Source organism: Neodiprion lecontei, chromosome 4, assembly GCF_021901455.1.
Source record: "Neodiprion lecontei isolate iyNeoLeco1 chromosome 4, iyNeoLeco1.1, whole genome shotgun sequence".
Lineage (NCBI taxonomy): Eukaryota > Metazoa > Arthropoda > Insecta > Hymenoptera > Diprionidae > Neodiprion > Neodiprion lecontei.
Genome location: NC_060263.1, coordinates 3,322,428 through 3,339,947, shown reverse-complemented (window position 1 = coordinate 3,339,947; position 17,520 = coordinate 3,322,428).

Sequence of the window (17,520 nt, the reverse complement as noted above, 5' to 3'; positions counted from 1 at the left end):
TCCTGTCTCTGTTCGAAAACTTCTGCTGTCTACGAGTGCTTAATTCGTGAGGGTCCCGTTATAAGATGTCTCGTTTTCAGGCGGTTTCGTATGAATTTCGAATTCGCGAGCCCGTCTTGTCCAATCAATCTTGATCGCTGATTACACCGTGCAATACTGGAAAGTTCACTGATATTTTATTTAATAGTTATTCTCATTGGTTGTACACGTAGCAAGGAGAAAGAAAATAATTTTTATCTTCAGGATATCACGTCTCGAAACGTGCCCAAAATATGGATAGATAAAATTTTACTTTGCTTAATGTTTGCAACGATTGTTTAAGGGCAGTGATAAAAATATGCCGGATTCTGGTGTGTAAAAATGTTATTGAAATGCTTAGATTACTTATAAATAAAAAAAATTTCAAGCGTTTGCGTTAACTCGTCCAACGTGTTTAGTTACTTTGGTGGTCGATTTACTTCTAAAAGTGAAAAGTCAAAACAATTTTCAATTTGCTTGAGAAGTATTATCAAGCTTGTTTTAACCATGAAACCTGACGCGATGTGACAATTTTACTTATAAACCTCAATTGATTTTAAGGTAACGAATCATAATCAAATACTGTAAACCCAGTGAAAAAAAAAAAAAAATTATTCAACTTGTTGCACAGTCTTATTATTACTCCAAGTCTCAATCCCTGGGGTCTTGACAGTGAAATTTTCGAGACTCTTCGAGGAGTCACGAAATTATTTGTGCTTTAATCAGAGAGTCGGAAGCACAGCCATTAAGTTCTTGGTTGGGCTACTGGATGATGGATGAATGTGGAATGCAGGAAGCAGCCTATCGCTGGTATACCTACTAGAAATTCTCAACTAAATATTTCATCGTTAATCGAGGGTCGGTAAAGGGTAGTACAAGAATAAGCAGAGCACCTTGGCTGAAGGATCGATTTTAAGGGGCGAAGGGGGGGGGGGGGGGGGATTACAGCTTGGACGTTCTAAAATCATATCTATTTTTAGGATATTTTTTAAAGAATCACAAAACACTTGGAGCAATTTGAGTTTCAGGACTCTATTATTTACAGTCTCAAGACCATTTCACAATTCTTTCATTGAAATTAATAACAAAATAGCGGCGTGGCGTATATAAATAGCGAAGGACTCCTAACTCGAGGTGTTTTGCGTTGGTGCATCTTCTGACATTACTGTCCAAATTGTAATGAATGAAAAAAATTTGACGAGTTAAAAACACCTTTTCGGGATTGATCTTGTAGCCCAAATGTAAGAAGAATCAAAAACATCCTTACATATATACGATTACAAACAAAATGTTCCACTTTTCGACCATAAAAATTGTTAAAAAAATTTGTACAAGAAAATTTTGGGATTGAAATTCAAAAATCTAGCGACAAGCTGATATCGATGAACAACTTTTAAAGATTGTATGAAATTTTCAAATCGATCGGACGAAAATTGACCGAGGAATCTGCACCACCGGATTGAAAACATGTTCGTTCGCTACTTATATGCGCCATACCGCCATTTTGTTATTAATTTTTGTAAAAAAAATTCAAAAATCTACTTGAAACTATAAATAATGAAGCCCACAAACTAAAATTGCTCCGAGTGTTTTTATTGTCTTTAATTAAAAAAAAAAAAAATTCAAAAATAGGTGTGTTTTTATACCGTCCAAGCTGTAAAGATAGCGTTTCAATTTCAGCTTTTTTCCAGCTCTTCCGATTCGTTTCAATTGCTCCAGGGTTCCACTCCTTACACAACGTATCGAAAGAAAACCGTTCGCTGCCGGTTCACACCCTCGGTAAAACTCTTGACCGAACCGACGTAAACAAGGACTCTTCACTTTTTTTTTTTTTTTTTTTTTTCCACCGCACTTTGAGAGCGAATAATAAAGGGTGTGTCGGAGCGAACAGGGAGAGGATGTGAAAAAAACACCGTCAGACCCTTGTGTGGATTTGAGGTATAAGCGAAAATTACGTGATGAATCGATGCTGCCGCCTAATTACGCCACGTCACTCCATCAATCATACAATGCCTGGCCATGCTGCCACTACTGCTTCCGGTAATGGTCCTGATGATGCTGATGCTGATGTTGATGCCGATGCCGATGCTCGAATTTCAGCCTAAACACGAGCGAGAGGAACTTCGGTCTGCACTCAGGGGAGAGAAGAGCTGCAGGGTAACGGAATGACGGGATGCTTGGATGCAATTTTTTGTCATAAATTTTTTCCAACCAACCTCGATAATGATCCAAAGATAGCCGAGTGGTAACAAGGTGGATGAAATCTGTAGCGGTTCAATTATCGGCGACATCGTGGCTCGCACGCCTAGACGGAGCTTTTATTTCCCCTCCTCAACCCTCTCTCTCTCTCTCTCTCTCTCTCTCTCTCTCTCTCTCTCTTCATTTATGATCGTCTTTCCGCTGAAAGTAGGTAGAGACGTAGGCTGCACGGGTACTTAACCGAGGATAGAAAGAGCCGCCGTTGCAAGAGTCTGATGAAATTACGTTGGGTAATTAAGCTTTTAATAAAACCAAGTGCAGGGAGCGAGGAGGGCGAAAAGGTAGCCCGAAAGCACTTATCGACACTGTGTTCAACGGAGAGGCCAAGGCACCGGTTATTATAAGGTGAAAAAGGGTAGAAGAAGATAAAATTCATTCGATTTTCATTCAGCTACTCGTCGATGTCGAAGCGGACTTCAGGCTGCGGGATAATTCCCTCCCCCCCCCCCCATAACCGTGGCTCCGGAATAGAAATCATAACTATACGCGGAGAGCCCCGGCACTCGACGTCGAACATTATACACGGAGTTAAATAGGACGTGGAGAGGAAGCTCACTTTGTTCAATATTCTGAAAGTGGGGTATAGATAGCGAGCGCCTCGCCGATATCTTTCATCAGCACGGAACCATCCCCGTTCGAATTTCCAGGGGGTGGGAAACGTGGAATGAATACCGTCGGTGCATCATCCCCGATCGCATTTGTACGCGTTACGGGCCAGGGCCCAGTTTCGATTATTGGTAATCGATCAGCCGATATTATCGTTCGTTTAATTGAGTGATAGGATCGAAGGATGCGCAGTGTTACGAAACCAGGATCCGATTGATAAGAGTCCTTTCAACCGTCGGCCAAATCACTTGACGGGACACCCTGCCTTGGTTTATGTACCCAGTCGGGATTTGTCAAAAATAGATTTTTTCATTTTCTCGATTTTTCAACCTCATTTTTGTAACGTACATACATTCAAGCATATGCAAAGAAAATTTCATATCGATCCGACATACATTCTCGAAGTTACGCTCGCATTTTCAAAGACGCCCCGGAGCGTTTGAAAGTGCTTTTGAAACTTTGAACGCGTTTTTATGAAAACTATGTTTTCAAAATCGGTGAGCAAAATTTCTCAGAAACGGTTGAACCGATCAGTCTCAAATTTTAGCACAAGCTTTACGAATATATTTTTCAGTCCTGGATCGAAGATTTCATCTCGCCGATAAATATTTTCCATTTTATAAACAAATTGAGGCGATAATTTTGATGGAAAATCGAATTTTTTTGTTTGAGAAGTCACCATTTCGTTAAAAATTTACATTTTGTTCATTCGTTCGATCGAAGACCAGATAATACCTTATATTAACCAAATCTTTTTCGTTTTTTTGAAACGGATAATCCAGTCCAGAGATATCTCGCTCGCCGCAAGATGCCTTTTTTTAGAGTTGCTCTCAAAGATCGGCTATAAAAGCTTCAAAACTAATTATTTTTTACAAAATAAAAATATCAGAACGAAGTTCAATGTTACCCCAATATGTACACGAATTTTTATATAAATAAATTGAAATTTCTCTTCATGAAGAACCTTTGAAGAATCGCTCCTTGCGGCCTCCCGATTGAGTTACAACCTCTTAAAACGGTTCGCGAAAAAAAAAAAATAAAATAAACCACCTGAGGAGTAACAAAGCTCTGGAGTCTGCTACGCGGAGTCGAGTCCGTCATTCCAACCTGAGAACCCCGAGTCCTGACATTCAACGCAGGAAGTTACAGCGGCACAAAAGAGAAAACGAAGGAAGGAGCAAAATATCTTCGTACCACACTGAAAGTTATACCGGTCTTATTAGCTCGGTGAAATATTAACTTGTCCGTGTCTACAAATTAACTCTCCCGCGCCCGGCGCGTTTGCATAAAATTAGCCCGTCGAGGCCTATAGCAGAAGCAGAAGCAGAAGCTGCAGCAGCAGCAGCCGCAGCGGTAATCGCAGAGACTGCGGTGAAACGACTTGAGACTACCCCAGTTGACTCTAGTTTTGAGAAAACGAGGGTCAAACCTAGGACCAAAGACCCCATTCCTCACCAAGGAGGTTTTTGAACCTGGGCCAATTCGCTATCCCTGGTAAATGTAGCCACTAATTACTAAGCCACTCTGAAATTCCGGTAATCGTTCACCACCTGACCGCCGATTAAGGGGTTATAACCCAGTCAGGATTTTGCAAAAACCACCTTTTTTTTATTTTGGAAAAGCTGCTGTTTCGTGAAAAATTAATATTTTGCTTATTTCTTTGATCAAAGATCAGATAATACCATGTATTAACTAAATCTTTTTTTATTTTAGAGGTGCTCCCGGAGATCGGCTATAGCACCTTTAAAAATCATTATTTTTACAAATAAATAATATCAGAATGAATTTCAATCTTACCCCAATATGTATATAAATTTTGATACTAATTAATTGAAATGTCTCTTCGTGAAAAATCGCTTTTGTTGGGCCTCCCGTTGTTGTCGTCCCACATTTCTCAAGAAAAAATATTTCGTCTGCTACTCCGACTTGGGTAAACGTCCAAGTTCGTTCGTAGTACAAACTAGGCACGAGAAAGGTTAGTCATCAAGTGCAGAGCATGTCGAACAATATGAGGTTGTAGTTTGGTTCGAGGTCCTTATCAAGTTCGGTAAATTCCAAGTTTTCAGGGTGGTCAAGAGCGCGCTTTGCCGTTGTCGCGAGTTCTTGTTCCCGAATCGATCACTCGACTAAAACGCGAAGTGACTCTATGCGAGTTCGTTTAACCACCAGGATCGAGTGGTCTTTCTGTAAGTTTACGAGTGTCACGTTTAACACAGAGCAAGACATTGAGACACGTTGTAGTAGGTACGTTGCCTTGGCGGTATTTGAAACACTCAAGGAGTAAAACTTGACGCGTCAAAGACAAGCAGCTGTGCTTTGTTCCCTTTACCGCTTTTCAAGTGGGCGACCCCACTTCGACCCACCGCATCTCCGGACTACTGTGCCCGAAACTATGATACGCCTGTGTGGTAACCTGCAGCGGTGTAATAAAATCTCAAAGACAATCCCGACTACACGGTTTACACCGGGTACCACTCACTCAACGTCAAAATCAACCGCCGCTCCATACGCCTCGGCTATCATCGTCCGAGTAGTAGCCCACGTACCCTCGACCCAAACCAACGATGCACCGTGCCAAGAATGGGTGCACAAGTACAGCCCTTCACACAATTTTCACCCGTTCTCACGCCCGATGAAAATCACTCACGTTACCTACGCTTGAGAATTTTCCTCTAGCTTCGAATACGAGGTCTTGGTAATTGGAGCAAACATGATAATGACCCACTGTCAGGAAATGATGTGTTATTGAAGGTTATTCAAACACGTCTTTGTTCGTTTTAACAAATACGAGGTCCGCCAGTTCATACATCGATATTTCGACAGTGCAAGTTTAACTTTCAGAATGGGATAACCACGCGGTTGAAGCATCTTAAATACACCGCACTCTAAGCAGAATAAGAATTTCTATCGACACTTGAATACCGACGTTGAGGTTGAGATATTTGAAAAGGCTGCAAGTGAAGCTAGTGAAATTGGTAAATTTTTGCCATCAGCTATACAGCTGGCGCGGTATCAGAGGATCGTGGTGGTATACGATGAGACGACGAGAAATGGGACGGTCGAAATGCATGTAGTAATAACATGGCTCCAACGATTTGGTCATTCGGTCCTTTCCGCGGACCCCGACCTAGCTCAACATCGGGGAGCTGATCCTCGTCGGGGAATCGTCCATGACGAAAAGGGGGGAAATGTCTGTGGATCGAACACGAGGAGTCTATTAGACGTGGTGATCATCCGCTATTGTCCGTCTGTAAATAGAATATCAATGGCAGGTTAGCAAGCAGAACCCGCCCAGAGCGAAGCGACTCTCCCGAGTTGTGGTTGGGTTCGGGATGTCCGAGTCCGGTCTCCAGAGCAATCGGCTGTGTGTTCAGGTGTCGCTAACGAGACGGCGTCGAGCGTTCGATAGAGCAGTCCACACTCAAAGCTAATATAATTATCGCGTTAGCTGAGTTTCGGGGGTGTAAATACTGCAGGTACGACTCAACTGTGGTTGCTCACAATCAGGACCACCATCGGAACAATCAGCTTCGTGTTTGAATCCGGGAATCAAGCTGTTCTGGACGGTTGCAGGCGCGTTGTGAACGTCAAGAAATTCTTCGCTGTTTCAACAATTCCGCTAAATGTACGTCGCGTTATGTATTTGTCACAAATGTCCGAGTAGCACCTTGTAAGAAAAAAGTAGAGAAAAAAAAAAATAAACCACCTTAATGTCGCGTACGTTCATTTATGGGCAATCACCAAGGCTTGATGTAAAATTTTACAGCTAGTTCGAGGTTGTCTTTTATGTCTCGGCATACGGATGCACATTGAGCCATACGTGGTGCAGCAAAAACGTGAGAGGGAATCTGATTGCACGTTCGTTCGTTCGTTCGTTCGTTTCCACTCTCCACTTGGTGAATGGGAAAACTGGGAATGAGCAGGGGGTGCAATTGCAGTGAAATATAGAAAGCTGCTACCTGTGGCGGACGTTACACCCCTGACCCGAATCGCTTCGAGCACAGAGGTTTTTGTTGTTGTTGTTGTTGTCACCGTTAACCATTTCGCCCAGGCACCGCTTTTGCTGCACCTCGCGCGGTCCAGGTTCGCAATTTTCCCAGCTAACACTCGACGCCGACTAGCTAAGCCGTTTCGTCGCTGCATCCCGTGCTTCACGGTTGTAATAGTCTGGCCACCGCTGGCGCGCTTCCACCTCGTGCATTGCAGCGGGGTTGTTTGGCTCCTCGACAAAACTAGAAACTAAGAGAGAGAGAGAGAAAGAGAGAGAGAGAGAAAGAGAGAGAGAGAGAGAGAGAGAGAGAGAGAGAGAGAGAGAGAGAGAGGATTGCATGCAGGCCATCGTATGAGCGGGTAAAATCCAGCACTCGGGATTCGGTATCACCGACCGAAAACCCGTCGCTAAAGCCGGCTTGCGCAGTGGGCGAAAGCCACTGAACCGTAAGCTCCGATAACCACGTGCCCGACTAAATGTTCGAATTTTAAATGAGCCGCGACGATATTCTCGTAGCCCTGAGAGACCAGCTTGGTATGCGGAGTGCTCGTGTGCACTGCAAAGCATGAACTGAGACGCTGATAATTTGTCAAGTGACGCATTGGTCGTCGCGTCGGTGTAAGCTCTCACCTATACATACAAACATCGAGAGTCGATGGTTATTTGTGAGTCGACGCTGGACGATGATCCGGTGCAGCTGGTTACCAAAACGATCGTTGGAAATGATGGTTGTGGTACACCGGGATAATACTCTGATAAAAGTTTATGGACCGATTGATGGATATCAATATCCGAGATTCGAAGTCCTCTTCAATAATACCCTGTTGAATAATTTGTCAATGTGACAGAGGAGCGCGAATTACACGTCGGTAGGAAATCCCTTTGGGGAAGATATATTTGACTACCAAGAGATCTATATCCGCCTACATTCCGCGGTCTTTGGGTATCTCTTACGTCACTAAATACGTTCAGGTATGAAAACGAATCTGTCAATTGGATGAGAAGCATCGATGCGAGGATGATCAAAGTGACGGGCTTAAGCTTATAAAGTCAGGTATAAGTAACACAACATCGTTAATAATATTTCCTTGGGACTGTAGAGCAAAGTTAATTTCTCTTCTACGTGCGTGATACCTTTTCAAAGTAAATTTGCACGAAGACTGTAAATGTCAAAACTGGAAACGTTGACAAGACGTCCAAGGAAGGTACCGAGGTTGAAGCAAACAACGCTTCCGTAAATCCAACCCTGCAGTGTTTCTTGCCGCCTGAGCCAAATTGAAATAAACTTACCAGCTATCCAGAATCCGCTGTAGCTGCAGCTGCAAGTTGCAGCTACAAGGACCGAGAAATAATAATTTGCAGTACCGTGCTTGGATACGAGGAGTTACAAGATTGCCAGTAAATGTCGACCTCGTAACTCCTGCGTGTAGAACGGACACCCGGCTTATTCGCTTCTCCCAACAATCATCGGAGATCCCAAAACTGCAATCACGATTGGATAATGGATAGGCGGAGACCAATCGCCGATAGCAAATTTATCACTGACAAGGATGCGGGATTTTTTTCTTTTAATTAGAATATACGCAGGGTGTGTGAAAAGTAACGAGTAGGCGGGGAAGAAGGAAGGAAAATAACGTCTCACAAGCTCGGAGAATTTTTCACCAGTGGTTGAAATAAACGTGTTCTTTTGAAGCACCAGTTTCTTTCATGTTTCTAGTTACTCGCTAAATCCGCAAGGTGAATAGAAGCTCTACCGTTTCCTCTTTTTCTACGACCAAAACTCCGGATATCAAAGATACGGTTTTAATTGAAAATACGGAAATGCGGATCACCCGGTAGATCGTGAGTGAAGTGATATAAAGCGGGTCGTCACGTGGTAGATAGAAGAGGATGGCCTATACCCTAGGAGATTTCTATTGCTCGAAGGATTATTGGCTTTTATCAGAGGTTGGCGCTCGCCAAGAACGAAGAAACCAAGGAACGGAGAGCGAAGAGATCCATCCCTCTCCTTCTTTCTCTCCGTCTCTCTCTCTCCCTCACTCTCTCTCTCTCTCTCTCTCTCTCATTGTATTTGCGTCCCATTTGGCAAAGGCTTTCAATTGAGCCCGTGCATTTCAGACCTATACTCATTCACTGTATCCCAGCTTATTGTCTCCACTTCGGAGCCTCTCCCTGACCTGGTTTCTCCACCCATCCACCCACCCCAAAGATTCCGGGATCGGAACCAAGCCGAAACCCATAGACGACGACCTACCGACCGAACCTCGAGACCCGTCTCAATACGGAAGTCGAAAACGAGACTCGGGGATATTCCCGGCATCGTATCATTCCCCGTTACTCTCGCTTCCGTAACAAAACTTTCAATGATCGTACCTATCCGTCGTACTATCTTCCGCGATTAGGGTTTCCTATGGCCATTGTTTCTTGCTCAACTTCTCCCGCCCGACAAACTCATCTCTAACAATCTTCTCACACGTGCAAGTGCAAACGTCCTTTATTCGATGTATCCTGTCTGTCTGAGCTTAGAAAATCATCGACACATACGTAGAAGAATAAGGAATTATACCATAATAAACGTGTCTCGTCACTCGCAATGTCGTAGAATTTTTACATTCCCATACAATTTGTATCACGCGAAACGAAAAGTCTATAATCATTTATTTATTTATTACTTTGAACACAAGCAAGGCCCACTTACAGGATAGCCAAGAAATCTATCGACCAAACAAACTTCGTAGTCAAAGATGGTGTCATATTAATCATGATTACTTATAATTAGTTACCAAAAACGAGCGGCGAGCAAAAATGTGCATTGTCAGATAATACAACTGATACAACTACTAGATTATTATTGTCTATATATATATACATATTATACGATCATACGTACGGTATCTTTTCTTACTTTTTCATTGAGATGCGAAGGAAAGACAGATTATAACTGAATACTTGAACATCGTCGGAAGATACGAAGATAAATAAAAAATTGTTAAACCTGCGAAAGGAATTTTTTCTTTTTTTTTACCGTAGGTATACGTTGGAGCAAATTATCTCTAAAAACGGAAAGCCAGAGACATCCTCTTAACCGGAATTTATGTTCCTCGCATTTTAGGGGAGTGTGGCATTGTTATTTCCATTTTTATTCATTTGTATTATTTTTATTTCTTTTTTTCTACCATTTTTCCCGTCACCCGGAAAAGTATATAGGTATATATATATATATATAATTCACCGGCTTTCAACTCTCGAGATATTTCAATTTGGTCATCCCATGCGTTTTCGCATCGTATACGAGGCCTACGACTGGCCGTCTCCGTTTACGTGTGTATAATAGCGTATAGGTGAATAACATGTTGCGTGTATCAGGAACAGATACGAACGTCGGTAGGTATTTAAGGGAACGGGAAAAAAGAATACCGGACAAGGGTAGAAAAATTTGAGTATTCACGTAGAAAGAAAGATAAAACTCGGTTGTACAATATATGCACAGTTTCGATATCCGCAAAAATTCACACACACACGCATCTCGCCTGTATGCGTACAGACATCGGAATAATGCCTGCACAGGCCCTATTATGCGAAGCATGTGCGGCCATACGTGCCATACGGAGGGAGAGCTTTTCCCTCCCTCCCTCCCTCCCTCCCTCCCTCCCGCCCCCCGACAATTTTCTCTCCTGTCACATATGCCCCCTGCTCGCGCTCCTCGTAACCCTCGGATAGGTAATATGTGTCCTGTAGAAAGTAAGGAAGGACGAAAGGAAGGAAGGATGGAAGAAAGGAAAGATGGAAGGAAAAAAGTACCGTCACCCGGACCGACCGGAATATACGAGCCGGGCTATTTCGACGAGATGCCTGGAGGTCCCTCGTCAAAAACAATAAAAAGAGGATGAAAAAAAAAGAAGAAAACTCAGGAAGAAAAGAGAAGGGTGAGAGGAGAAGGCGTTTAAAATTTTCACAAAATAATTTCACTCAGCTACTCGCGTGTACAATAATTTCTGGCACTTTTTCCAAAGGTACACCTTGTAACGTATAAAGGGAGTTTTTAAATCTGACGAGAATTTTGACGAAAAGTGTGGACGCGAGAGATAGATGTTACGGCTAATCTGTCAACCCCTCATTGATTCTGGTTGATTGGACCTGGGGGAAGGGGGGTAGAAGTTGCAAGAAGAGCGAGCTGAGGGAGGACGGCTGGTTTGAAAAGCGAGGAGTGTTCGGGAGGCTCAGGAATCAATTACCGCCTCATGGCGGTGGGAGGAGGGAAGGAAAGAGGGGAGAATATCTCTTCTACCTCGTAAAGAGAATCCCAAGCCGCCGCCACCACCCCCCGGGGGTTGAAGTCCGGATCGAAACCCGGCCGGCGCAGATTTGGCGATAAACATATATCGCGGCTGGCCAGAGGATCGGAATTAGTTGAGCGGAGGCCGTGGGCCAGGAAATTGACCTCGGAAGTCAAAACGACGAGGCGTTTCGGATATGCCCGATCGTTCGAGAAAAAAAAAAAAAAAATAACAAAAAACCACCCGTAAGAACGAGGGGCTTATACGCGGCCTCTTCCAAAAGTTCTATATGCTTGGCCAAACGGAAAAGTCTTCAGGCAAATGAATAAAGTCCAAAGGATCGGGTTATATTGGCCAAGTTTGGACGCTGAGGATGTTGTACCTATCCTCGTATCCTGGGAATTCACGAGCCCCTGAACAGCGCCTGTTGAACACGTAAACCATACTCCGCCCATTTTATACTTTAGCTGATGGGAGTGCATGTATAGCGTGGTCTAAGTGCTTTTAAACGGCTGCTTTCGAACCGCGAAAATTAATATCGTTTTATCGTCAAGTGAAGATAACGTTGAGAGAGGTGAGTATACGATGAATATTCGAAATCGCCGTTAAGTAGCGCCCGTTTCAGAATTCTCGAAGAAAACTTATCCTCCTCCTCTCGATGAAATACCTTTTTTCATTTTTTATTCAGAAATTTAATGATTAATCACTATCGTCACTAAAATACGTCTTCGTGTTATAATTTCTTATCCGGAGAAGAATGATCTGTATTTTTTGAGACCTTGGATCGAGGGACTGTTCACTTGTTGAGATCGTCCGCAAGCTAATTTTGATTACAATCGGTTACAAGTTGCATCAAATCGCTTGAACTCGTTCAGAGTTACATAGAAACCACTTTCAAATAGTTCTAAGCTTGTTGTGATCAGTTTGAAACAGTTTGTAATCATCTTCAACCGTGTGAAATCGTTCGAAACTCCTCAAAATAAATTTGAAACCATTTGGAAAGATTTTACAAGCTGGTTGGAATCGCTTCAAACTCCATGAACCTAATTCGAAACAGTTTGAAATAATCACGATAAACCGTTTGAAACTGCTTGAAACCATGCGACTACGTATAAATTGTCCGCCTCCGCGGAATTAATCTGAAACCGTTCGCAATAATCACTAAACCGCAATTTAAATACCTTAAAACCACTTGACCCGTTCGAAATCGTTTGTGACTTGATCTGTAAGTGCAAACGGCCTTGAATATTTTCAATGAGGGTCGAGTGTGACAGAGTTGATAAATCCCCTCCATATCTTCCCCTAGCAAGCTAGCTATTTAATCGCAGGACAAAAGCGAATTTGAAAATCTCCAAGGTGCAGAGAGGCATCGTGATACTGCAGTGATGGTTGCGGATTAAGGGGTGTGAGCGTAGACTTTTCCGGACCGCCTTTGCGGGCAATGACCAAAAAATTGGGCGTCGTGCGGATCGCACATACCAACCTATATAATAAATGGTATGGCTTCAAAGTCCATTTATTCGGCATTTTATCATCGTAGACCGGCGTGTTGTGCGGCAGAAAGGGAGGAACGGTTCCTCGGGGATGACGGTGCCCTCGTCCCGAGAGGCATGCGCGTATACATACATACATACATACGTATATACCCGGCTATATACTGGGGTAGGAATCATTCGGGCAAGAAATTAAATATTACCCGCACCATACAGAGCGGGAGATGAATGAAGTCGAGGGTGAGAAGGAGCGTCGCGGCGTCGGTTGGTGCGCCGTGCGGCCTTCGCGACGTACGTCGGGAATCCGGATTTCGGGCCGCTCCTGCAGCCGCCGTTTCGAGGGGGCGAAACCTGATGGTCCCGTCACTTGGTCCCATGGGAATCCGTGACAAATAACGTCCCGATGGACAAAAGGCCTAACAACCTAAGCCATACCCGGACTCAATTCCCAACCCTCAAGTCTGGAAAACTTTCTCCCGTATTCGGTATTACGTATTTCTACATTTTTCTCATCACGCGTAGTTGTCAATCGTTGTTTCATGTATAAAAAAAAAAAAAAAAAGGAAAGCTCAAACTTCGAGGTTGTATACTTGTTTTCCATATCGACATATACCTGAGCCTTTGACCTAAGAGTCGGCAAACTATTTTCAACTCATTCGAGCGCGTCTGAAGGTTGTCTGGGCAGGTGAATTTCAGAGTGACTTTTCCAAAGCTCGATTCATGAAGACCCTTGTCTGGTCTATTCGTCGCGAAGCGAACGGAGACGCTGGGGCGTCTGCAGCGCTCAGGAACGCCGGCGGATATTAGACTTGGCAAGGGAGGTACTAAACCTACTTTAAGGGAAACACGTAGGTGGTGCGGGTATGTAATGGTAATACGTATAAGACACGGAGCGCTGCACAAGCAACGGTACGTACGTATGGATTTCCGCGACGCTGTCTGCCGCTCAACGTCGAGATTCTCTGCGGAGACGTTGTCGTATTCCGGGTAGGTAGGTAGGTACATCAGGGAACTCAAACTTCGAAGCGAGAACTAGAAACTACAAATCCAGTCAGAACTTACCGGAACAACAACTGCAGCCTGGCAAGTGCGAATGATTAGACTAATGCCAACTTCCAGTTTGGCTTTGGATTAGATCCCCGCGAAGCATCCGACTACGCATTTCAATGATAAAACGATCGCTAAATTGTAACCGTTTTCTTCGCTACGTCGACAAAATACTCAACTCTCAAATCAGGTATAGCTTATATTCCAAATCATGGATATCAATTGACGGTCTCAAAATTTTCACCCTCAACAATAATGTCATTCATCTAATGGACAGTGAATGATCGATCGTTGAATTGATATGCAGTGTGGTTTTGGCTGCGGGAAGCAATCCCTTGTTCGATAATCGAGTGTTGACAAATTTCCAAAACCAAGCATAGTCGATTCCTGATCACACCGGTTATTTATTTATTCATTTATTTATTTCTCTCTCCTTTTGAGGAAGTAGCAGAGAGCCTGACAAATAACGACCATCGAGAAAATCGGTCAAATTTGGTTTCGGCGTATAAAATTATCGTCGGTGGTTACGTCGCGACCCTAAATCGAGGCAGTTCTGCCACGCGGCATTAACGTAGGGTGATTAATATCCACCGAGACCCCAGTAATCCTCGAAATTTTAATATCCCTATCCCCAACACAGCAGTCGGCCGAGCTTATAACACGCGACAAATATATCCGCGATGCTATATCAAACAAGTACCTAATACCGTTGCAGAGGGAATGAAACCGGCACGCGACGTTACATTTGGAAGGCACAGAGCGTGATCGGCAATGTGCGAATACCAGTGAAATTGAGGACAAAGACATCGCTGGCTCCCTCTAACCGGAGAAAAGTTTGACACGTGTTGCGAAATACAGATTAAACGCTTCGCCCGCACATTACTCACGATAATTGCGGTATATTAGACCGAGGGATCAATTTCTCATTCACCCAACGTTCTCGCGATCTGTACATCTAGGTACACGTCAAAAACCTTGGCTTGCTTCAATTTCCACCCGACAAACATACGAAATCAAGTACCGCATGTACAAAGAAGAAGGTATATAAAAAGAACAGAATTGTTGGCTCAATTGGCAAAGATTTTAAGTATGTCATAATACATAGTACGAATAGATGGAGTTAATCACAGCTTCCATCCTATCTTCAAGAATCTACCGTGCAGTTTTTAGAGTGATTTGTTTGGTTTCAAGTCCCCTTGAAGATTTACAATTCGTGAATATCACAAAATCTATAGATGTTAAAAGATGTCGACACCTATCTTCCGAAGCCTGTATCTCGGAAACTCCTAATTTTTGGAACTTGTGTCCATGAGAAATTAGATCGAGAAGATATGTATGATAACATACTGAAAATCCAGACAATTTCCACAAAGATTCTGCGGGATCCTTTGTAACCACATCACAAGCCTCACTTCCCGTATGCAGCGCTATGCAAACACGTTGGCTATACACATATGTATAGAATAACAGCGAAGAGGACGAAAAGGTCTGTGTTAAATGGGCTTTTTATGTGTCGTCGACCGCGGGTAGATAGCGTCGAGGTAAAAAATAGATCCGAGCTTGTAGTGGTGCGAGTATAGGTGTCGTCGAGAATGGAGGTGCTGGTGGTGGCTGGCAGTAGTTGGTTGCACAAGAGTCATAACGCGACATCTGTTCGGAACGAGTGAGGCGGGGCCCGACGAAAGGAAGGAAGGAAGGAAGGAAGGAAGGAAGGACTGGAGGATGAGCTAGGGGCAGGTTTTTGGTGCCTTGCTAGAACGCGTCCTGGGAGTGGTTCAGGGGCTGCAAGAAGACTCGGTCCCGGTGCCCAGGTACTACATCGGCCATCGCGGAGGGGCAAAAAACTTGATTTACACCCCGGTTACACCGACGAAGAAGACGTTACAATATTTCTTGTCCCTGCACGGCCATCGCCGTGTTCGGTATTGAAATTGCCGTGTCGGCTAGAATCGTTCGCCACCTTTAACGATCAGCGGACGACGAAAACCGAGTGGAGAAAATTATTAGCCGTATATATAGACTGAAATTAGAAATTTCTTGGTGTGCTTTCTTTGTACCGGTCGATAAAGCACATCGTTCATATCATGAACCTTAGGTAAGAAGGGAGCACAGAGCGTCTCTCCAACTTTCCGAAGGTTAGCCCTGATGGTGGTGAACGTAAAATCTTGGCGAATGTCTGACAGCATAAGATCTCGCGATAAAGAACATCGTGGTTTACGTTAATCGCCCCGTTTCGCGATATCAATATTTCAGTGAGGGTGATTATAATAAAGATAATAAAGACGCGAGCATCATCATCATCATCATCGTACTTGCAGCCAAGACGTTATAACAGGCGGTATAAGGATTTATCGGCCAGGCGGAAAGACCGCGTGATGAGGATATCCGGCACGACGACGAATGTTGGGGATGAACGATCCGTCCGCCAGTTTCACCGCGGATGATCGTTCCTCGCAAACGTAAAACAAATCATTACATGCCACAGATGGCGTCATAACGCTCATCCGAAATGAGATTGCTCATTTTTCGAAGGTGTTTCAAATTGCCTCGCGTCTCAGCTTCGCCGTCGAGTCTATTATTTTTTTTTTAAATCCTTTCACATATTCCGAGTTCCTACAATAGACCAATTCCGTTAGTGGAACATTCAAGATCTAAACTGCTGGTTCTGGATCCAGATCTCGTTACCGACATTTTAACGACATCCAACCCAAGACACAAACATTACTCTAGAACATTCGCGTAAGTTGTCGGTAACGGAATCTACTCATTCGTTTCAACCTGACAGTTTCATGATTTCGAATAGTTATCTGACAATGAGTATCGTATCTTACTCTTCAAGATCTTTCAAGAGTTTTCAACAAAGCTCAGATCGATCGAATTTTCAGGTACACGAAAACGTGAGCATGAATTTGGACGAACTAATCAATGGTTCTGCTTGAACTGCAATGGGATTTTCGTAACCTACGTGAAATAGAGATCCAGGGAAAGAGAGACGGGACCGGAACCGACGAATGTCGCGTGACCATGGGGCGAACGGAAAAGCGGAATGCCAACTGTCGCAGAGAAGCTTGCGGGTAATCGGGAGGCTAAACTTTGACGATAAATCACGAAATGGATCGGAGAGCGGGGATGAAGGAGAGATGAAAACGAGGGGTGGGCGATGGGGTGGGGGGGGGGGCAAAAGACAGCGGCGGGAGGACGGAATATAATGGATATTAATGTCAGCCCTATGCTGATTTCGTTGGCTCGAACGCGTTCATTCCTTGAGGATATTCCAATCCCTTGAAGGTTCGGGTCTGCGGGGGGAGGGTGAGAAGTCTCTTAGAATTATTGCCTCGGATCTTCCGCGAGGACTTTTCCTCCCGTTTTCTTCCTCTTTCTTCACGCTTATCAGTCAACGAGGATCTTCTCCATTCTCTCCTCTCCGCGTCGCTATTATTCTCATTCGGTTCTTCTTATTCCCGTTCGCCAAGGGGTAAAGACCCGTCAGTTATTTTAGTCTCAACGTCCGTTATAGGTCGCGCATCAACTCTGCTATTATATCCAAATTCCGGAAAGTATTATTCTCACACAATTCTGTAACGCCATCGCTAGACAAAAGGAAATTTAGACAGAAGTCTGACGTTTACAGCCTTTTATTTAGTATTATTTGAGGCAAGGAAATTTCAATGAGAATCGATTTCACTGTTGGGTATACCGTGTCCATAGATACACAGAATTTAACCGCAAGCTCGAAAGCTTCGAACATTAGATTGATTGTGAAATTTGACGAACCGAGTTCCCCGAACTGAATTATACACATTGCTGTTTGCGTCTCGTTCAATTTTTA